The following is a 22,878-nucleotide window of genomic DNA, read 5'->3' on the forward strand; positions in this document are numbered from 1 at the left end:
ATAACCGGGTTGCTGCGAGTTTTCCAAGCTGTATGGCTATGTTCCAGAAGCATTCTCTCCTGACGTTTCACCCACACCTATGGCAGGCATCCTCAGAGGTTGTGAGGTCTGTTGGAAATTAGGCAAGCGGGGTTGAAATATCTGTGGAATGATGTCCAGGGTGGGAGGAAGGAAGAAAGAACTCTTGTCTGTTGGAGACAGGTGTGGATGTTGTAATTAATCCCCTTGATTAGTATTTGATAGCCCTGTGGCCTCAAGGCCTGGCTGCTTCCTGCCTTTGTTGGGAGGTGTTAGCTGGCCCTGATTGTCTCATGTCTGGAATTCTCCAGTTTTCCGAGTGCTGTTCTTTATTTACTGTTATGATTTTAGAGGGTTTTTTTTAAAAATACTGGGGACCAGATTCTGTTCATTTTCATTGTTTCCTCCTTTCTGTTGAAATTGTCCACGTGCTTGTTCAAGAACAGGGGAATCAAATGCTAATCAAGGTGATTACTGTATATGCTCAATATAAGCCGACCCGAATATAAGCCGAGGCACCTAATTTTACCGCAAAAACTGGGAAAACTTACTGACTCGAGTATAAGACAAAGGTGGGAAATGCAGCAGCTACGGGTCAAATTCAAAAATAAAAATAGATATTAATAAAATCGCATTATTTGAGGCATCAGTAGGTTAAATGTTTTTGAATATTTATATAAAACTGTAATTTAAGATAATAAGACTTTAATAAGATAAGCCTGTCCAACTCTGAATACCTATATACTCAAGTATAAGCCAACCTGAATAGAAGCCGGCCAGGACCCTCACTCGAGTATAAGCCGAGGGGAGCTTTTCAGCCCTAAAAAAGGGCTTAAAAACTAGGCTTATACTCGAGTATATACAGTAATTGCAACATCCACACCTGCCTCCAACAGACAAGGGTTCTTTCTTTCTTCCTCCCACCCTGGACATCATTCCACAGAGATATCAACCCCACTTGCCTCGTTTCCAACACACCTCACAACCTCTGAGGATGCCTGGCACAGATGTGGGTGAAACGTCAGGAGAGAATGATTCTGGAACATGGCCAGACAGCCCGGAAAACATACAACAACCCCGCGATCTCGGCCATGAAAGCCTTCGACAATACATGGCTATTTTGATGCGCTTTCAAATGAAGAGTTCCAGTTAGATATTAAATTGTCACCATTATTGCACTTATCAATGTCCCTCAGTCTTGGTGATTTTAAGCTTGTAATTTTCCCTGACCGCTCTATAGTATTATTCTCTGCACAAGCTCACTCTTCACATTTGTACTGTGCTCTAGGTTTTAAGGACTGGCTATGTTAATGCTGTTTTACACTGTTATATTGTTTTATATTGTTTTATATTGCTTTAAATTATGATTGTGTTTTAATGTATGATGATGCTGGGCTTGTCCCCATGTGAGCCGCCCGGAGTCCCTTTGGAGAGATGGGAGCAGGATATAAAAATAAAGTTATCTATATATATAAAAGGGTAATGAAATTTCGGCCTAGGACAAAACAACAAAACTACACATCCCAGAAACACTAAACTTGGCAACACAACCCTTCATCCATGCCTCTACGTTCATACAACAAAAAGAAAAGAAAAATAAAGTCCTAATTAGAGGGAGAGGAATAATTGTTTTTATCCAATTGCTGCCAGTTAGAAGGCTAAGCTCCGCCCACTTGGTCTCCTAGCAACCTACTCAGCCCAACAGATGGCCACCCAGCCTCTCAATAATAATAATAATAATAATAATAATAATAATAATAATAATAATAATAAATACAATCTTAAGGTTAGCAGATACCCCTAAGGATCATCCAGTTCAACTTCCTTATATCATGCAGGATGACACAATCCAACCACTCCTCACAGATGGCCATCCAATATCTGCACAATAATAATACACATCGAATCATAGCATCAGACAGTTAGGAGACACCCCTAAAGGCCATCCAGTCCAACCCAATTCTGCCATGCAGGACACAATCCAAGCACTCCCAACAGATGGCCACCCAGCCTCTCAATACTACTACTACTAACAACAACAACAACAACAACAACAACAACAACAACAACATCATCATCATCATCATCATCATACAATCCTAAGGTTTGGAGTGACCCTAAGGATCATCCAGATCAACTTCCTTCTACCACGCAGGAGGACACAATCCAAGCACTCCTGACAGATGGCCATCCTGCCTCAACAAGTTCTCACCAACACCACCAGACAATGCCACAGCAACAGGTGGCTGGGCACAGCTAGTTATTATTATACATTTATCATAACTGCTCCCAATACAATACATCGGGGATGTTATACTGACATCTATGCAGAGTGAATTCTAAACATCTCTGTCTCTACTCATTTATTAAAGGATGCAACTTTTCCAAAATTCAGGTCGGACTCACCTTTTGTTTGGTCCCTATGATGGGCTGCAGGGTCTCAGAGAACGCAAGGGAAGAAACTGAGCCCGGGAGCCTTTCTTTCTCCGAGGACTTCCTTCCCTTTGGGGGGACTTTGAGGTTTCCAGTGGGCCGAAATCCAGAGCCCTGGCATGGCTTGGGTTTCCATGGCTACTGCTCCGAGAAACCAGATTAATTATTCAAGAGGCTCATGTCTTTCTCATGGAAAGCCAGGAGATGTGGCGGCACATTTTCTTCACGGAAGGAAGGAAGGGAGGAAAGAAGGAAGGAAGAGAGGAGGGGAAAGCCCACTCCTCTGAAGGAACTTCAGGTCAGGGCTCAAATATTGCCAATATTCCCTCGCAGCATTACATCTTCAAGTCATGCCTCATAAATATTACTTAAACATCATGGCACATGAATAACGCTGAAAGGGGGAAGAAAATCCCCCCGTTCGTTCCTGTCTTTCCCCAATCTCACTTCCCGTCTTTAGCCCCACCATCTCCCCCCAATTATCTGCAAAATAATAATAATAATAATAATAATAATAATAAAACTTTATTTATACCCTGCCACCATCTCCCCGTGGGGACTCGGGGCGGCTCACAATGTTACAAAAGTAACAGCGCAAATACATTAACAATACACGCAGTGTAAAACACAAGAAGATGACAAAACAAGTTAAAACAAAGATTTAAACAACAGTAATAATATTAATAGTAATAATATCAAACAACCACCAATGCGATTCAGTCAACTTCAAAGGTGGGGGGGGGGGGGGACTATGGCAGCAATATAAGATAAAATCATTAGATTAAAATATCCCAGTGAAAGGAACCTAATAACATTCAGAATAGAATTATAATTATAATGAGGCTGGTCATCCAATGGCTGTCTCTCCAAAGGCCAGCCCAAAACATCCAGGTTTTCAATTGTTTCTTAAAGGATGGTAGGGAAGGCACCAACCTAATCTAATTATGCCTGAATTATAGCAACTGCCTCTCCTTTGACTGCAATCCACACTGAAATAAATTGGGCTGTTCTGTACGCAGGGGAGAGAGCTTCAGGCACCCATGTTTTGCAAAGGGCATTGTTCCTATATGGACATATAATATTAAATTATCCAGAGATCAACAGTTGAGCATAGTCACAACTTGCTCATGATAAATTTGGCATTCTTGCAGGACAGATCAAGCCAAATTCCTCACATGCAAGTTCTGACCATGCTCATCTCTTGATCTCTGGGTGTTTTAATAACTGCAATCCATATGAACACACAGAGAATCCTTTCCAGAGAATATCAGATACAATGTTGAAACCATGGGGCTCGGGCTGTGGCGCAGGCTGGAGAGCAGCTGCAATCAATCACTGCCAGACTATAGTTGGCCACCGAGCAATAATAATAATAATTACTACTACTACTACTACTACTAATAATAATAATAATAATAATAATAATAATAATGAGGGTTGGAAGAGACCCCTTGGGCCATTGAGTCCAATCCCTTTCTGCCTTTGTGCCCCAAAAGCATAAGCAAAGCACCCCTGACAGATGGCCACCCAACCTCAATGCTAATAATAACAACAACAACAACAACAACAACAATAATAATAATAATAATAATAATAATAATAATAATAAGGGTTGGAAGAGACCCCTTGTTGAGACATGTCATCTAAAGGAGAGGGGGGAGGAGGAAGAAACAGCAGAAGCAGTGGTGGTGGCAGCTGCAATAAATCACTATAGACCGAGAGGTCATGAGTTCGAAGCCAGCTCAGGTCAGAGTGAGCGCCCGACCATTAAATAGCCTAGCTCGTTATTGACCTAAGCAACCGAAAGACAGTTGCATCTGTCAAGTAGGAAATTTAGGTATCGCTTTATGCAGAGGCTAATTTAACTAATTTACTACACCATAAAGATGTCCAGCAGCGTGTGTGCAGAAGAATGGGGAAGTACTCCACCAAGGACTCAGTGTCACAGTTGATGATGAAGCAGCAGCTCCCCCTGTGGCCGGAATCGATCACAACCTCACAAAACCGGAAGCTGGAAAATGTTAAATTGGCTCTGTGTCTGTCTCTATCTGTATCTGTATGTCGTATGTCTAATGGTATTGAATATTTGCCATGTATGCGTACATTGTGATCCACCCTGAGTCCCCTCTGGGGTGAGAAAGAAGGGTGGAATATAAATACTGTAAATAAATAAACAAACAGTATTTTATAATAAACAAACCCATTTTATAATAGCCCCATTCTCGAGGTGTTGCCAATGCTATATTGCACTCTGTCCATTTCAACTGTGAAATTACCTTCCCCATTTTGGCCCATGTTGCACTTTGCCTGGGTTCTATGAATTAGTCTCCAGTGTTAATATTGTATGTTTTATGTTGATTTTAACGATTGTTTTTACTGTAATTGATGTTTTTATTGGATAACTGTTTTATTGCTCTGTTTTGATATTTGATTGTTTTATTGGGCAAGGCCCCATGTAAGCCGCCCCGAGTCCCTTTGGGGAGATTGGGCGGGGTATAAAAATAAAGTTATTATTATTATTATTATTATTATTATTATTATTTGTGTATACATCATAGAACAGCGGTTCTCAACTTGGAGTTTTTGGCCGTCGACTCCCAGATATCCTAACAGCCGATAAACTGGCTGGGATTTCTGGGAGTTGTAGGCCAAAAACATCTGGAGACCCAGGTTGAGAACCAATGTTATAGAACAGATTCTGAACAGAATCCTAGTGGTTTACCCCTGAACTTAAGCCGTTGTATGATGGAAGCATTTAGCCACTTCTGTCCAACGCAAAATGTTTAAGATTGTGGAAGGAGGGTTGGGAATACACTGCCATTGGACATGCATACATGCCCGAGATGCGCATTGACGCCCATGGGGTGAACAAATGCAGGAACGCATAAAAGCAAAGCACTTGCATCCCAGAAGTGTCCAAGATGAGGCAAAAGGGAGGCTTGTGCAATTTGCAGCGAGCGGCTCGGCTCCACCGCCAGGGACCACATTCCTGGAGCACAACGCATCTGCATAAGATGAACCTTCCATGTAGACACACACATCATTCTGCCCCTCAGGGTGACGGGCTTTTTGCTAATGTAAGATAAACAGCATGTGCCACGTGGATATGTGTCAGTGGTGCTTCCAAACAATAGACGTTGAACGGTTGGGTTGTCAGTGTTTTTCATTTGGTGTCACTTCTCGATGGTTTGGAAAGCTGTTCCAATCGACACACAAACCACAACCAACTATCTTGACGGTTACAAGCTACAGAAACAATGAAGTGAAACAGAAGGTGGGGTTGATTCATTGTCTATTGAATTAAACTAATGGGCTTTGATTCTCAGCCTGCCAAACAAATTCCCCCACTTAGTAAAATGACACACGCGGCTTTCCTTAAGTCCAGTCAAATGAAGAGCCAAAAGCAACGCAGAAACCAATACTTTCCCGTGATATTTGCTCTTAAAGAGAATAACTGGTCAAATGGTTTCAGGCCGTAGAGCAGCTTGCCATGAAGCCTCTCTCTTTATGTGCTTCCGCTAAAACTCGTCTGTTTTATGTACGCAATAAAACAGGGGGTCCGTAGGATATTCTGCAACACGGTGGTAAACCACAACAGCCACAATCCTGTCGGCTGTGCCAACAATGAGCAAGGAACCTGAGAGATCGGGTACAAACGGCTTGGCCCAAAGCCAGAGTGAGCACTCAAGACTTCTCAGAAATATTTGCACTCATACATCAATGGGAAATCATCCAAACATCATGTTCTACAACAACCAACAACAACCAGCAACCACACTATATTTATATACCACTCTATCTCCCGGAAGGGACTCGGGGCGGTTTACACATAGGTAGGTACAACAAATCGACAGAAAATGCAGTTCAATACATGGTAATGTTATTTAGCCGGCAGAATGTTGGATAAGCGAATATGTTGGATAATAAGGAGAGATTAAGGAAAAGCCTATTAAACATCAAATTAGGTTATGATTTTACAAATTAAGCACCAAAACATCATATTATACAACACATTTGACACAAAAAGTAGTTCAATACGCAGTAATGCTATGTAGTAATTACTGTATTTATGAATTTAGCACCAAAATATCATGATGTATTGAAAGCATTGACTAAAAAAATGCGTTGGATAATCCAGAACGTTGGATAAGTGAGACTTTACTGTAGTAAATAAATGCAGTAAATAATAAATAAATAAATAAATTTTAGACTTAGGCTTACCCAAAGTCTGAAATGACTTGAAGGCACACAACAACAACAACAACAACAACCCTAATTAACTTGGCCAGAAGCAGGACCACACTTCCCATTGAAATCCTGATAAATGTATGTTGGTTAAAATTATTTTTATTTTTAAATATTGTATTCTTTCATTGTTGTTGTTGTTGTTGTTTTTGCACTACAAATAAGACATGCGCAGTGTGCATCGGGATTTGTTTGTATTTTTTTTTCAAATGATAATCCGGCCCCTCAACAGTCTGAAGGATTGTGGACCGGCCCTCGGCTTAAAAAGTTTGAGGACCCCTGATGCACAGTATAAGCAGTCACTCACTATTCTTGTCGTCGGTCAGTCCAGGATCCAGGCCAGGGCAGATTCCAGCAACAAACTATGCAGGGATAATCCAGAAGCCGTAGTCAACAATCCATTCCAAAGGTCCTCACCAAAACTATATGTTCAAAACTAAGGTCCAGCAAACAAAGTAATCCAACAGAGCTCTCAGCAAAGACCAAATCCAAAGGGCCACTCTTTGTGCTCCACGGCATAAGTGCTCTCACCTGTTGGCCCTTCTCTGGGCCACCTGGGTGGAGCTACACAGCTGAGTAGCATGAGTCCTCAATTGCAGTCTCTCTGGGATGCTTAGCTCTGCCTCGTGGCCACTGACTCAGGGCTCCAACTTGGTTCTTCATGGCAGGTGTGGCTTCCTCTGTGCCAGGCTGGAGATGTTGAGTCCCATCCGGGAGATAGGGCGGTATATAAATAAAGTTTTATTATTATTATTATTATTGTATGACACAGCAAACAAGATAGATATGCTGGATTTCATATCACATAATCACAAGTCAAACACTTCCCAAGTGTCTAGGACTGTGTGATGTATTATTATTATTATTATTATTATTATTATTATTATTATTATTATTATTGTATGACACAGCAAACAAGATAGATATGCTGGATTTCATATCACAAAATCACAAGTCGAACACTTCCCAAGTGTCTAGGACTGTGTGATGTATTATTATTATTATTATTATTATTATTATTATTATTATTATTATTATTATTATTATTATTGTATGAAACAGCAAACAAGATAGATATGCTGGATTTAGTTTCACAAAATCACAAGTCGAACACTTCCCAAGTGTCTAGGACTGTGTGATGTATTTTCGGATGATGCGCCCAGATCCCAGTAGGGTGGCCTTTTGCAGCTGGCAGATCGTAATTTTGTCAATGTCTATTGTTTCCAAATGCCGGCTGAGATCTTTTGGCACGGCACCCAGTGTGCCCATCACCACCGGGACCACCTGCACTGGTTTCTGCCAGAGTCTTTGCAGTTCAATCTTGAGGTCCTGATAGTGGCTGAGTTTCCCCTGTTGTTTTTCGTCAATGCAACTGTCACCTGGGATGGCGACATCAATGATCCAAACCTTTTTCTTTTCCACAACTGTGATGTCTGGTGTGTTGTGTTCCAGAACTTTGTCAGTCTGGATTCGGAAGTCCCACAGTATCTTTGCGTGCTCATTTTCCATGACCTTTACAGGTTTGTGATCCCACCAGTTCTTTGCTGCTGGGAGGTGGTACTTGAGGCATAGTTCCAATGGATCATTTGGGCCACACAGTTGTGCCTCTGTTTGTAGTCTGTCTGTGCAATTTTCTTACAGCAGCTGAGGATATGATCAATGGTTTCGTCGGTTTCCTTGCACAGTCTGCATTTTGGGTCAACAGCTGATTTTTCGATCTTGGCCTTAATTGCATTTGTTCTGATGTCTTGCTCCTGGGCTGCAAGGATCAGGCCTTCTGTCTCCTTCTTCAGGATCCCATTCGTGAGCCAGAGCCAGGTCTTCTCCTTATCAGCTTTTCCTTCAATTTTGTCAAGGAACTTTCCATGCAGTGTTTTGTTGTGCCAGCTGTCAGCTCTAGTTTGTAGTGCGGTTTTCTTGTACTGGTTTTTTGTCTGCTGTGCTTTGAGGAGTTTCTGATTTTTGACTTCAATCAATCACTTCAATCAATTATTATTATTATTATTATTATTATTATTATTATTATTATTATTATTATAGTTCCTGGCTTGCTACTGACTCAGATGCCGGGCTTGGCAGTCCTTCAATTTCATCTGTATTGCAGAGCCTGGCAATGTCCTCCAGTGTGACTTTGGAGCAGGCATGGGCAAACTTTGGCCCTCCAGGTGTTTTGGACTTCAACTCCCACCATTCCTAACGGCCGGTAGGCCGTTAGGAATGGTGGGAGTTGAAGTCCAAAACACCTGGAGGGCCAAAGTTTGCCCATGCCTGCTCCAAAGTCAACAAGAAATGGTCCATCGGGCTGCACAACGTGATCTGAGCATCTTCGACTCTGCGCTGTTTCATAAACGGTCTGATGTTGCGATAAAAATCTCTCAAAAAAAATATGATTAAAGATTATATGGCACGAAGAGAGCAAGGTGACGGTGGGGGGGGGGGGGGGGACTTAAACGCCGTTTCCCCGATCTCAATTATATGCCAAGCAAATAAAATAAACATGCTATTTGCTAATTAAAGTGCTCTGTAATGTATGCTGGAGACTGCTATAAATTACACTGACATTTAATTTTTTGACTGTTAAACAGAGGTTTATGACTCTGCCTTGCCAAATTAAAGAGGGGTGGGGGCGGGGGGGAGAGAGAACAACATTTTGCCTGGATATATCGCTCCCTCCCTCTTTATTTCCCTGCGATTAACTGTAGTTGATCATTATGTGTATGGATGGATGTGTTGCAAATGAATCAAACCCATAACAAATAACCAGCGCCATTTGTTTTTAACTGCGAGGGTATGTATTTTTATGTGTACGTTTCAAAGGCATCTCCTTCCACTCGAACAACATTCAATCAGGCCATCCTGCTTCAAGGTTCCTCGCTTTTGACAGACCCTGAAGCTGGATGCAAAAAGCTTTGTATAATTTATTTATTTATTTATTTATTTACATCATTTATATTCCGCCCTTCTTTCTCACCCCGAAGGGGACTCAGGGCGGATCACATTACACATATTAGGCAAACATTCAATGCCTTTTTAACACAGGACAAAGACAAACAAACATAGCTCCGAACGGGCCTCGAACTTATGACCTCCTGGTCAGTGACTCATTGCTCTCCCGTCTGTGCCACAGCCCCAGGCTCTTGTCCTGGCAGCCCATAACCAGTGGTTCTGTTGTCTCAGGGCACAGACGTCCACACTTGGGTTGTCCATCTATTTATTTATTTACAGTATTTATATTCCGCCCTTCTCACCCCGAAGGGGACTCAGGGTGGATTACAATGAACACATATATGACAAACATTCAATGCCAACAGACAAACAACATACATTAGACAGACTCAGAGGCATTTTTTAACATTTTTCCAGCTTCACGATTCTGGCCACAGGGGGAGCTGTTGCTTCACCGTCCAGTAGTGGCTGTACTTCCTCATTCCTTTCCTCGTGTTTTGCTGGCAGTTTTATGGTGTTGTAAATTAGCCTCCCCGCATAAAGCGTCCCTAAATTTCCCTAATTGACAGGGGCAACTGTCTTTCGGGGCTGCATAGGTCAACAGCAAGCCGGGGCTATTAATGGTCGGAGGCTTAACCCGACCCAGGCTTCGAACTCATGACCTCTCGGTCAGTAGTGATTTATAGCAGCTGGTTACTAGCCAGCTGCACCACAGCCTGGCCCTATTTATTATTTATTTATTTACTAGTGGTGTGCATTTGTATGGAATTGTGGTTCGTTTTGTGTAGTTTCATTTGTGTCGTCTCATTTTCGTATTTGTGACGATGGGCCGCCTATACGATATGAATTTTCATCTGGCTTATGAAAAAAAATGAACATTTTCGGACAATTCGCGGCAATGGGAGGGCTTCCAAGGCTCACCCCCCCCCTACCCCCCTGCTCAGTTTTTGGGCTACAGGGGTGAAAATTGCCACACACTGAGGACATTTCGACCCCTTTTAGCTCAGCAACTTTTTTAACATTTGGGTCTTCCCCAGAGTACTATTGTTATTGATAATATTATTATTATTAACACCCATTGGCACACATCAACTGTCATGGGGAGGCACTCCTCTCTCAGACTCAGCTTAAGGTCCCAGAGTAACTATCGTTTTATATATATATATATATATATATATATATATATATATATATGACCCATTGGTACAAATCCGATGTAATGGGGAGGCACTCCTCTCCCAGACTCAGCTTAGGATCCCAGAGTAACTGTCGTTATTAATATATATATTAATATTATTAGTAAGACTCATTGGCGTACATCCGATGTAATAGGGAGGCATTCCTCTCCCAGACTCAGCTTAGTGTCCCAGAATAACTATCATTATTGATATGTATATTAATATTATTATTAAGACCCATTGGCATACATCCGATGTAATAGGGAGGCATTCCTCTCCCAGACTCAACTTAGGGTCCCAGTATAATTTTGTTTGTTTATTGCACAGGTTCTCTAAAGGCTTGGTCACAGAGTCACGGTTTTACTTTCTTGTGGAAGGTCAAAAGGGAGGGGCCTGAGCTAACATCCCTGGGGAGGGAGCTCCAAACCCCAGTGAGGGGCCACCACTGAGAAGGCCCTGTCTCTCGTCCCTGACACTGAGAAAGCAAAAGGAGATCTGCCAGACTTCCCCAACATTTGGCCTCAAACAGATATTTGTGGGAAGCCCAAGAAAACTCCCAGAAACCCGTCAGTGTGGCTAAAGATTGGGTGTTGCCATAGTACTTTGTGGGCTGTTTGCAGGTTTGTTGTTTACAAATGGTTTAAGCCTGTTTTAGATGTAGCTTTACAAAGTGGAAGCTTGGTACACGATCCCCATTCTGGGCAGTTTTGTATCTATATCAGGGAAATCCTTTCCTTCTAGTGAAGGTCTGGTGGCTAAGACCCACCTATCCATGAGAAAACACCCCAGCAAGGCCGGACTCCCAAATAACTGAGCACCGAGAATTGCCATCCAAGCCCCATGAAGACAGCCCGGCCCCTGCAAGGCTCATGCCTCGGTCGCTCGATCCACAAACCGCTATTGATGCGCTGAGCCCCGCTTGAAGGCAGGAGGGCCAGGCCAGCTTTCGCTAAGGCAGTGGGAAAATCAATTGGCCTAAGCAGGCTCAGGAAGAGATACATTGGCTTGGATGGCTTACAGATGCCCACAGGCTGTAAATCATAGGACTGCAGAGCTGGAAGCAGCTTCAAAGGCCCGCTTCCACTCTTTGTAATTGCACAGCAGCCACTTGGCCAAGCTGCCCTCGTGCAGAGGTCTCAAATGAAAGTGGGAAAGGAAGGGAAGGAGAGAGAGAAAGAGAGAGAGAGATTTTAATTGCAGATTATTATTATTTTAGAAAAAGAGTGCCTGGGGTGAACAGGAATACTGGCACACGTTTGAAACAGTTCTATTATGTCTGTCTGCAGTGCAACTTTAATTGGGTTTACCATTACAGTTTCACTCAAAGAAATCCATTTTAGGACTATTACTATTATTATTCCATTTTTTTATATCCTGCTTTCTCTCTCAAAGCGGCTCTCAACTAAATATTGTATTCTAATACAACTTAGAATATACAAATATTAAAGCAGTATTAAACAACATGAGTATCAAAATAATCCTGGTTAAAAGCATATAAAAATCACATCACAAAATCACAGCAGCCCTTGATGGTGTCAAACAGCTTCATCTTTCATCTTCATCTTTCAAAGCCTGCTGCCGGAAGGAAGGAAGGAAGGAAGAAAGGAAGGAAGGAAGGAAGGAAGGACGGAAGGGCGGAAGGAAGGAAGGAAGGAAGGAAGAAAGGAAGGAAGGAAGGGCGGAAGGAAGGAAGGAAGGAAGGAAGGAAGGAAGGAAGGAAGGAAGGAAGGAAAGGCGGAAGGAAGGGCGGAAGGAAGGAAGGGCGGAAGGGCGGAAGGGCGGAAGGAAGGAAGGAAGGAAGGAGGGAAGGAAGGAAGGAAGGAAGGAAGGAAGGAAGGGCGGAAGGAAGGGCGGAAGGGCGGAAGGAAGGAAGGAAGGAAGGAAGGAAGGAGGGAAGGAAGGAAGGGAGGAAGGGAGGACAGAAGGAAGGAAGGAAGGAGGGAAGTAAGGAAGGAAGGGCAGAAGGAAGGGCGGAAGGGCGGAAGGGCGGAAGGGCAGAAGGAAGGAAGGAAGGAGGGAAGGGCGGAAGGGCGGAAGGAAGGAAGGAAGGAAGGAAGGAAGGAAGGAAGGAAGGAAGGAAGGGTGGAAGGAAGGAAGGAAGGAAGGAAGGAAGGAAGGAAGGAAGGAGGGAAGGAAGGAAGGGAGGAAGGAAGGAAGGAAGGAAGGAAGGAAGGAAGGAAGGAAGGAAGGAAAGAAGGAAGGACAGAAGGAAGGAAGGAAGGAAGGAAGGAAGGAAGGAAGGAAGGAAGGGCAGAAGGAAGGAAGGAAGGGCGGAAGGGCAGAAGGAAGGAAGGAAGGAGGGAAGGAAGGAAGGGCGGAAGGAAGGAAGGAAGGAAGGAAGGAAGGAAGGAAGGAAGGAAGGAAGGAAGGAAGGGCGGAAGGAAGGAAGGAAGGAAGGAAGGAAGGAAGGAAGGAAGGAAGGAAGGAAGGAAGGGCAGAAGGAAGGAAGGAAGGAGGGAAGGAAGGAAGGAAGGGCGGGAGGAAGGAAGGGCGGAAGGAAGGAAGGAAGGGCGGAAGGAAGGAAGGGCGGAAGGAAGGAAGGAAGGAAGGAAGGAAGGAAGGGTGGAATGAAGGAAGGGCGGAAGTAAGGAAGGAAGGAAGGGAGGAAGGAAGGAAGAAAGGAAGGGCGGAAGGAAGGAAGGAAGGAAGGAAGGAAGGAAGGAAGGGAGGGAGGGAGGGAGGGAGGGAGGAAGGAAGGGCGGAAGGAAGGAAGGAAGGAAGGAAGGAAGGAAGGAAGGAAGGAAGGAAGGAAGGAAGAAAGGGCGGAAGGAAGGAAGGAAGGAAGGAAGGAAGGAAGGAAGGAAGGAAGGAAGGAAGGAAGGAAGGAAGGAAGGAAGGAAGGGCGGAAGGAAGGAAGGAAGGAAGGAAGGAAGGAAGGAAGCAAGGAAGGAAGCAAGGAAGGAAGGGCAGAAGGAAGGAAGGAAGGAAGGAAGGAAGGAAGGAAGGAAGGAAGGAAGGGCAGAAGGAAGGAAGAAGGAAGGAAGGAAGGAAGGAAGGAAGGAAGGAAGGAAGGGAGGGAGGGAGGGAGGGTGGAAGGAAGGGAGGGTGGAAGGAAGGAAGGAAGGAAGGAAGGAGGGGAGGGTGGAAGGAAGGGAGGAAGGAAGGAAGGAAGGAAGCTTGAAGGAAGGCTCTCCGCTGCTGACAGGGATCTTCAAAATGAGGCCTGTGTTGGTGCCTTAGACAGGCAGCATGTCCATAAGCGGGATGCCTTTAGACGGCTGCAGGAGGCTGCCTTTATCCCTCCCAAGCGCACAATGCCGATGGTCCCAAGAGATGACTCCATTTGTAAGAGGGCTTGCGGAGCGGAGCTTCTGCCGCTCTTGAAGATTTGTGAGCTTCTACGTTCCCTTCATTGTAAGTGGCGGCACCGTCTACAGCCCCATAGGTTACCAAATCCGTTAGGGACATTTAAAAACTTGCATCATCTAATCTTCTAATCCTAGTCTTTTATGTTTTCCTTGATGTTTCCAAGATCTGGTGAGGCTCCGACATCCCGCAAACCGATTCCTTCTGCTCAAACAACCATGGAGGAAGATTACGGCAAATGTCGCCCAGGTTGTATTTATACAAGCAGAAGAAAGAGACCGTCAATTATTCAAAGCCGTGCACTAGCTTGCTACCGGTTCATGTAGCCTGGTGCCACTCGACAAGGGCTTGGGCTGCTTCCATTCAAAATAAATGTCAAAATGATGTCATATATACTGCTAGTATATATACTGGCTAGTAACCAGCTGCTATAAATCACTACTGACCGAGAGTTCATGAGTTCGAAGCCCGGGTCGGGTTAAGCCTCCGACCATTAATAGCCCCGGCTTGCTGTTGACCTATGCAGCCCCGAAAGACAGTTGCACCTGTCAATTAGGGAAATTTAGGGACGCTTTATGCGGGAGGCTAATTTACAACACCATAAAACTGCCAGCAAAACATGAGGAAAGGAATGAGGAAGTACAGCCACTACTGGACAGTGAAGCAACAGCTCCCCCTGTGGCCGGAATCGTGAAGCTGGAAAAATGTTTAAAATGCCTCTGAGTCTGTCTAATGTATGTTGTTTGTCTGTTGGCATTGAATGTTTGCCATATATGTGTTCATTGTAATCCGCCCTGAGTCCCCTTCGGGGTGAGAAGGGCGGAATATAAATACTGTAAATAAATAAATATATTCCGCTCTATCTCCCCGAGGGGACTCTGAGCGGATTACAGGGTACATATAGGGCAAACATTCAATGTCAGGTGAACAGCAAAGACAGGCAGGGCATAAACAGAGGCAAGGCTTCCCTCTTTTCTCATCTCCGGCATCTGGAGGCTGTGCTCGACGCGGCCGTGGGGAGGTGCTGTTGTTCCATTTTTCCAAGCCAAGGAAAAATGCACAGCTCATGCTCATATCGCTTCCATGCTTTCCCTACAGGCTGGCTATGGGCACGAACCCCTAGCGAGATCGCCTTCCCAAACTGAAAAAGCTCTCTTCCTTTTTTTCATCATGACTCTGTTTCTATAGAAACAAGAAGGAATCTCTCTGGTCCGCTCTTGAATCCCCCTCCCTCCCTCCCTCCCTCCCTCCCTCCCTCCCTCCTCAATGTATTTTAGGAGTTTTCCATGTTGCGCAATTTCTTCGTGGCTGCAGAGAATGGCAATCTGAGCGTCATCTGACCCATCACAGGGGCGGCCGGATACACCAGGGAAGTGAGCCGCATTTGCCACCCACCAAACCGGCCATACTTACACCCTGTTTCCCTGAAAATAAGACATCCCCAGAAAATAAGACCTAGTAGAGGTTTTGCTGGATTGCTAAATATAAGGCCTCCCCCGAAAGTAAGACCTAGCAAACTAGGAAGCATGCAGGATCGGTCAATGTACATACCATAGATCGTTGTACATGGAAATAAAGGTAGTAACAAGAAATAATAATATGATAATAACTTTATTCTTGTATTCCATCTCCCAGAAGGGACTCAGGGCAGCTTACACAGGGACAAGCCCAACAACAACATAAATTTACATACGAACAGAAATTTAAAACAGTAATTTAAAAACAGTATAGCAATAAAATATAATATAGAAATTCTTGAAAGGATTCACAGTTTGGTTACGCTGTTTTGTGATGACCACTACAGTACATTTTCATTTTTTAAAAATTCAACCATAAATGTGAATTCTTCTTCATGGAAAAATAAGACATCCCCTGAAAATAAGACCTAGCGCATCTTTGGGAGCAAAAATTAATATAAGACACTGTCTTATTTTCGGGGAAACAGGGTAGTCACCCAATTCACTCCTATGTTTTAGAAACGATTTCCAAACTTTTGGAAGTTAAGTATTTTTCAACAATAACACTATATCATGGTATATCACCCCACAAAAATGGGCAAACTGTTACAAAAACATGTCTAACCTGTCGAGACACAGAGGCCTTAAAGAGCCACACACGAGTTTAGTCCAACAAAAGGTTTATTATAAAGTAACAAAAATACGCTCAGAGGCTACTACTGCTTGCAACATTACTACCTGACTCAACTCCAACATAACCAGTGTTGGAAACGTGGGAAGCAAGTGGGCACGTGCGAGAAGGCGAAGGCATGCTGGAGGGAAATACATCGGGGGTTCCAAAAATGTTGCAAATAAGGATTAAAATGGGACCTAATTTTTTTTTCTTTTAGGGAAGTTAGATACAGAAAAGGAAAAAAGAAAAGAAAAGAAAATACTATTCATTTATATGGCAACGGTGGCAAGGATAGTTTATGCTTAAATTGTAGAGAGACAAAGATATACCGGCAATGGATCTATGAATTTTGAAAATGATGGACATTATGAATACGGACAGCTTGACATCGAACCAGGTTGAAAGCCCTTCAAAGGGTGGGGAGCTCTTAATTTGTTAAATATGCCATAGGGAAAGCAAAGTACAGTAGAGTCTCACTTATCCAACACTCGCTTATCCAACATTCTGGATTATCCAACGCTTTTTTGTAGTCAATGTTTTCAATACATCGTGATATTTTGGTGCCAAGTTCGTAAATACAGTAATTTCTACATAGCATTACTGTGTATTGAACTACTTTTTCTGTCAAATTTGTGGTCTAACATGATGCTTTGGTGCTTAATTAGTAAAAGCATAACTTAATTTGATGTTTAATAGGCTTTTCCTTTATCCCTCCTTATTATCCAACATATTCACTTATCCAACGTTCTGCTGGCTCGTTTATGTTGGATAAGTGAGACTCTACTGCATCTGCTATCTTTGTTGATAAGGAAGGTTGGAACGGAGGCTAAATCTAGTTGGCGCTCTATGTCTGTGATACATTAATAAGAGCTTCAGCTTGAATGTAGCCCGTAATGAGTAGTAGACCTGGAGGCAGTCCCAGTGAGGAGATTTTGGATGCTACCGCCTGCTTCCATGTGGATTGGAAGGCATCGTCCATGGTTAGTGGGGCAAGACCAAGGGGAACACGGGATATTCTAAGCCAAAGGTTAAGTACGGCCACCCACACCCTGGCCTCCGCCCTCATAAAGCCCGTCTCCAGCCACAGGGCGGCATTAGAGACGCATTCAGGCGCCTGCAAGGCCGATCTCAGAAACTTTGACTGAACCAGCTCTAATGGGGCAAAACTGGGGAAGGGTCCCAGCTGATCTCCATACAGGAGTTGGGCTAGTGACTGAGCTTCGAGCACTTTGAGCACGGCCAGTGTAAAGTGGCCCAATAACACTTTATCATAAAGGGTCCGGGGGGAATATTTCTTTAACCAACAATTGACTTTTAAAGTTTATTTATTTTATTATTTTATCATTTTATTTATTTATTTCTCCTCCAAGGGGACCCAGAGCGGTCTTATATAATGGCAAGATTACTGCCACATATAATACAAAATATAGTAAAAACCAACAATCATAAAACTCACTTAAAAACCAATATCACACTCAATTAAAACACTGTGTGACGGTTACAACAGGGCCAGTAGCATTGGACCAAACGTCAGAGCCAGTCTGTATTCAACTTCACATTAATCCAATGAATACATCAGGTTATATCAACTCGTATCCTAAAATGGGCCAAGTTAGCAATATTTTGGCCACTGCAGCATTCAAACAAGATCTTTTTCATCAATTGTTCCCAAAATCCCCAGCGATCCCAATCACACCAAGAGTCCCATGCTGCCCAGGTGGCGGCTGCCTTGGCTTCTCAGCCTGTTTGCTTGTTTTGTTGCGGTTCTTCTTGAGAGGCAGGATTTGAACAGGTATTATTAGGACTTGTAAATATTGTATCTGCTTTCTTGTAATCTCTAGGCAAACATATTGTCAGGTTGGAAAAGAGTTTTACAACAATGCCATATTTCTTTCTTTAAGAGAATCTTCTAAGATCAAATCACAAGGAAGAACAACTCCTTTGACAATACTAAAGGCTATTTTGGCCACCCCAAGAGCCAAATCAAAGAAGGCCTTTATGTCTTTCTTGTGGTCGGATCTGAGATTGCGTCTGCTCCCTTTCTTCCCCGTTCACACAAAATGCCTGTCCTTCCCTCAATGTGATTATATGTACACACACAAGTCTTCTGTTTTTAAAGGTATACATGGACACATCTATGTCTATATATAAAGGGTAATGAAATTTCGGCCTAGGACAAAACAACAAAACTACACATCCCAGAAACACTAAACTTGGCAGCACAACCCCTCATCCATGCCTCTACGTTCCTACAACAAACAGCTCCAGCTACTCCAGAAAATGGCCAGGCTTTGAAACTGCAAGGCTATTCACTGCTATTCCACCTAGAATCATAGAATAGTAGAGTTGGAAGAGACCACATGGGCCATCTAGTCCAACCCCCTGCTAAGAAGCAGGAAATCGCATTCAAAGCACCCCCGACAGATGGCCATCCAGCCTCTGCTTAAAAGCCTCCAAGGAAGGAGCCTCCACCACGGCCCCGGGGAGAGAGTTCCACTGGTGAACAGCTCTCACAGTGAGGAAGTTCTTCCTGATGTTCAAGTGGAATCTCCTTTCCTGTAGTTTGAAGCCATTGTTCCGTGTCCTAGTCTGCAGGGCAGCAGAAAATAAGCTTGCTCCCTCCTCCCTATGACTTCCCCTCACATATTTGTACATGGCTATCATGTCTCCTCTCAGCCTTCTCTTCTGCAGGCTAAACATGCCCAGCTCTTTAAGCCGCTCCTCATAGGGCTTGTTCTCCAGACCCTTAATCATTTTAGTCGCCCTCCTCTGGACGCTTTCCAGTTTGTCAACATCTCCCTTCAACTGTGGTGCCCAAAATTGGACACAGTATTCCAGGTGTGGTCTGACCAAAGCAGAATAGAGGGGGAGCATAACTTCCCTGGATCTAGACGCTATTCCCCTATTGATGCAGGCCAGAATCCCATTGGCTTTTTTAGCAGCCGCATCACATTGTTGGCTCATGTTTAACTTGTTGTCCACGAGGACTCCAAGGTCTTTTTCGCACACACTGCTGTCAAGCCAGGCGTCCCCCATTCTGTATCTTTGATTTCCATTTTTTCTGCCGAAGTGAAGTATCTTGCATTTGTCCCTGTTGAACTTCATTTTGTTAGTTTTGGCCCATCTCTCTAGTCTGTCAAGATCGTTTTGAATTCTGCTCCTGTCTTCTGGAGTGTTAGCTATCCCTCCCAGTTTTGTGTCGTCTGCAAACTTGATGATCGTGCCTTCTAACCCTTCGTCTAAGTCGTTAATAAAGATGTTGAACAGAACCGGGCCCAGGACGGAGCCCTGCGGCACTCCACTTGTCACTTCTTTCCATGATGAAGACGACGCATTGGTGAGCACCCTTTGGGTTCGTTCGCTTAGCCAATTACAGATCCACCTAACCGTAGTTTTGTCTAGCCCACATTTTACTAGTTTGTTTGCCAGAAGGTCGTGGGGGACTTTGTCAAAGGCCTTACTGAAATCCAGGTACGCTACATCCACAGCATTCCCTGTATCGACCCAACTCGTAACTCTATCGAAAAAAGAGATCAGATTAGTCTGGCATGACTTGTTTTTGGTAAATCCGTGTTGACTATTAGCAATGACCGCATTTGTTTCTAAGTGTTCGCAGACCACTTCCTTAATGATCTTTTCCAGAATTTTGCCTGGTATTGATGTGAGGCTGACCGGACGGTAACCTGGCCAACAAAGGATTCCCATAAGCCACAGCAACGCGTGGCCGGGCAAAGCTAGTACAACATAAATAGGTTTAGATCCTGTTAACGGAAACTCCAGGTTAAAAAAACCCCTGGGAATGGATCATGGAGTCTGCCTAAGGTGGAATCAGGTGTCCAACAGGGATGAGTTATTGCCCCGGCCTTATTCTCCACTTTTCCACTATGAGACTGCACTTTGTTGAGCGGAAATCATCTATCGGACCGATGGCAAGCTATTTAATCTCAGCAGACTGAAAGCCAAAACCAAGGTCACAACAACATCTGTTACAGAACTCCAATATGCTGACAATAATGTATTCTGTGCACATTCAGAAGAATCTACAAGCCACTCTAAACACCTTTGCAGAAGCATATAAGAAGCTCAGCCTTTCATTGAACATCGAGAAAACCAAAGTGCTCTTCCAGCAATCTTCAGCCAATCCCTCTGCAAGGCCAGGAATACAGCTTAATGGTGTAACATTAGAAAATGTGGACCATTTCTGCTCCCTTGGCAGCCACCTCTCCACAAAAGTCAACATTGACACTGAAATACAACACTGCCTGAGCTCTGCAAGTGCAGCATCTTCCAAATGAAGCCATTGTCCTCACAACCCTGTTATGCCTGTGAAACGTGGGCTGTCTACAGACGCCACACTCAACTCCTGGAACGATTCCATCAGTGCTGCCTCCGAAAAATCCCGCAAATCTCTTGGGATGACAGGCGGACAAATGCCAGCGTGCTGGAAGAAGAAGCAAAGACCACCAGCATGGAAGCGATGCTCCTCCGCCATCAACTCCGCTGGACTGAAGGCCACGTTGTCCAAATGCCCAAAGATCACCGTCTCCCTAAGCAGTTGCTCTACTCCCAACTCAAGAACAGTAAAAAGAAATGTTGATGGACAGGAAAAGAGATTGAAAAATGACTTAAAGTCAACCTTAATAGCTGTGGCATAGATACCGAGCAACAACTGGGAAGCCCTGGCCCTTGGAGGTCAGCTGTGACCAGCAGTGCTGCGGAATTCAAAGAGGCACAAATGGAGGGCAGAAGGGAGACACGTGCCAAGAGAAAGGCACGTCAAGCCAACCCTGACCAGGACCGCCTTCCATCTGGATGACGATGTCCTCGCTGCAGAAGAACACGCGGGTTAAGAATCGGGCTCTACAGTCACATACGCATCCACCGCCAAGACACCACACTTGGAGGGCCATCATCCTCGGCTCCTGAGGGATCACCTAAATAGGTACGTAAGCAAGTAACTGCCAAATAGTGCAGTGTAGAGGTACCTTTGCCTGTATGTATCCATACAATGCAAACTTCTTAATGCGGTTGCACCCTGGGTTAACAAACACCAGCTCTTCTGCCACTTTGGGGCCACCTCAGATTGTTATGCAGGAATCCAGGACTGAGTCCCCACGGCCACCCCATGTTCCCTGGGCTCAGGCAGCCTAAGGAGGTAGGTGGCAGTCCATTCCTGCCCCACAGCCCCCCAGCTCCCCTGCAAAAGCAAAAGGAACCTTCCCTTGCCGGACTTCCCCGCTTCCATTCCTGTTTCACCCCCTTTCCATGAGCCCACAGCTTTGGAGAAGGACACGGGCCTCCCTCCTCCCGAGCTGCCTTCTGACCTGTGGCTGCCTAGGGTCCAGCACGGGCTGCGCTTTCACCTCCCTGATGTAGAACGTAAAATGACCATCTTTTAGGCGGTTTCGCTAGCCAAGTAGGGTTGTTTTCCCAGCACATTATAATCTACCTATTTTTTCACAAATGACTCTTACACCAAGTGAAAAATTACCTCCGTGTGGGAATTATGCAATCCATGAAGAGTCCCCGGGGAACACTTCTAAAAAGAAAAACACATGCCAACACGTATTGCATTTCTATCGTTATCGCACATGGCAATCAATATGTGGTTTACACAAAGTGCTATCCATGCAGGAAATTCAGAACGCTTGGCATTCAATGTGCAAAAGGGAGGGAAATGACGGTATTTGTCAGGTATGTCTTTCAGCGGCTATTACCTGGGGAACTCCTGAATCAAGTGTCCCTCTGAATGAGAAAGGCTGGAGACCAATAACAGGGCAGAGTTATGTCCTCCTCACAAACTCCCCAAAAGCAGGATTTTAGGCTGAGATCAATGGAGCACAAATGGAAGAAATGAATATACCAGCACTGTTGTAAGAACGCTTGGGAGAAGGCTGAGGGGCAACTGCTCGGCGGTGCAGGATCACAACCGATTACAGCAACTCTTCAGTTTAGGGTATAGTGGAAGACGACATAGATCAGTGGCTCTCAACCTGGGTTCCCCAGATATTTTGGCCTTCAGCTCCCAGAGATGATGATGATGATGATGATGATGATGATGATGATAATTGTGCTGGTACAGCTGTACCATAACCTTCTACTTTACTTTCTTGCTGCAAATGTTTGCAAGCATAGGACAGGCCACCTGTCAATCACCATTAAGTTTGGTTCCGCCCCTTGTTCAGGGCTCTGGGAGGGAAGGAGCCATTTTTAAGTTAGTCTTACTTAGGAAGCATCTATAGGATGTAGACCAGCTCGTCCCGAAAAAGTTTCATATTTCAAGACCACCGGGGATAAAGAACACCAGGGATAAAGAATACCAGGGATATTGACCGTCCGAGGATACAGAACAACAGCACAGAAATATCTGAAAGTCTTGGCTGGTAGGTCCACTCAACAACCAGACGCACTTGGGAGTTGGCAGTGGGTCCCAGACCAGCTAGGCTCAGATAACAGATAGCCTGGGTGGGGTTATAAGAGGGTTTTCACAGTTATTCAAAGCCTATCGCCTGTCCTGTGGGGACAAGACTCCTTGAAGATTTATTATTTGTTCATCAATAAAGACTTTGTTATTTCTTTTAAAGACTTCAAGGTCATCTTTTCAGGAAAATTCCTCAACAAC

At 44.2% G+C, this 22,878-nt stretch overlaps 1 protein-coding gene across 5 annotated transcripts in view; it reads right to left on the reverse strand.

Moving 5' to 3' along the window:
• The window catches only part of aff2 (ALF transcription elongation factor 2), a 331,356-nt gene that overhangs the window by 279,282 nt on the left and 29,196 nt on the right, over positions 1 to 22,878 (reverse strand). Inside the window, exon 1 of one of the 5 annotated variants that reach the window (XM_062963859.1) lies at positions 2,425 to 3,861. The exons of the other annotated variants lie outside the window; for them this stretch is intronic. The gene's annotated coding sequence lies outside the window, so the exon portion shown is untranslated. Of the gene's footprint in view, positions 1 to 2,424; positions 3,862 to 22,878 lie in introns of those variants that run through there. 5 annotated transcript variants of the gene reach the window in all.

This window comes from Anolis carolinensis, unplaced genomic scaffold, assembly GCF_035594765.1.
Source record: "Anolis carolinensis isolate JA03-04 unplaced genomic scaffold, rAnoCar3.1.pri scaffold_12, whole genome shotgun sequence".
Lineage (NCBI taxonomy): Eukaryota > Metazoa > Chordata > Lepidosauria > Squamata > Dactyloidae > Anolis > Anolis carolinensis.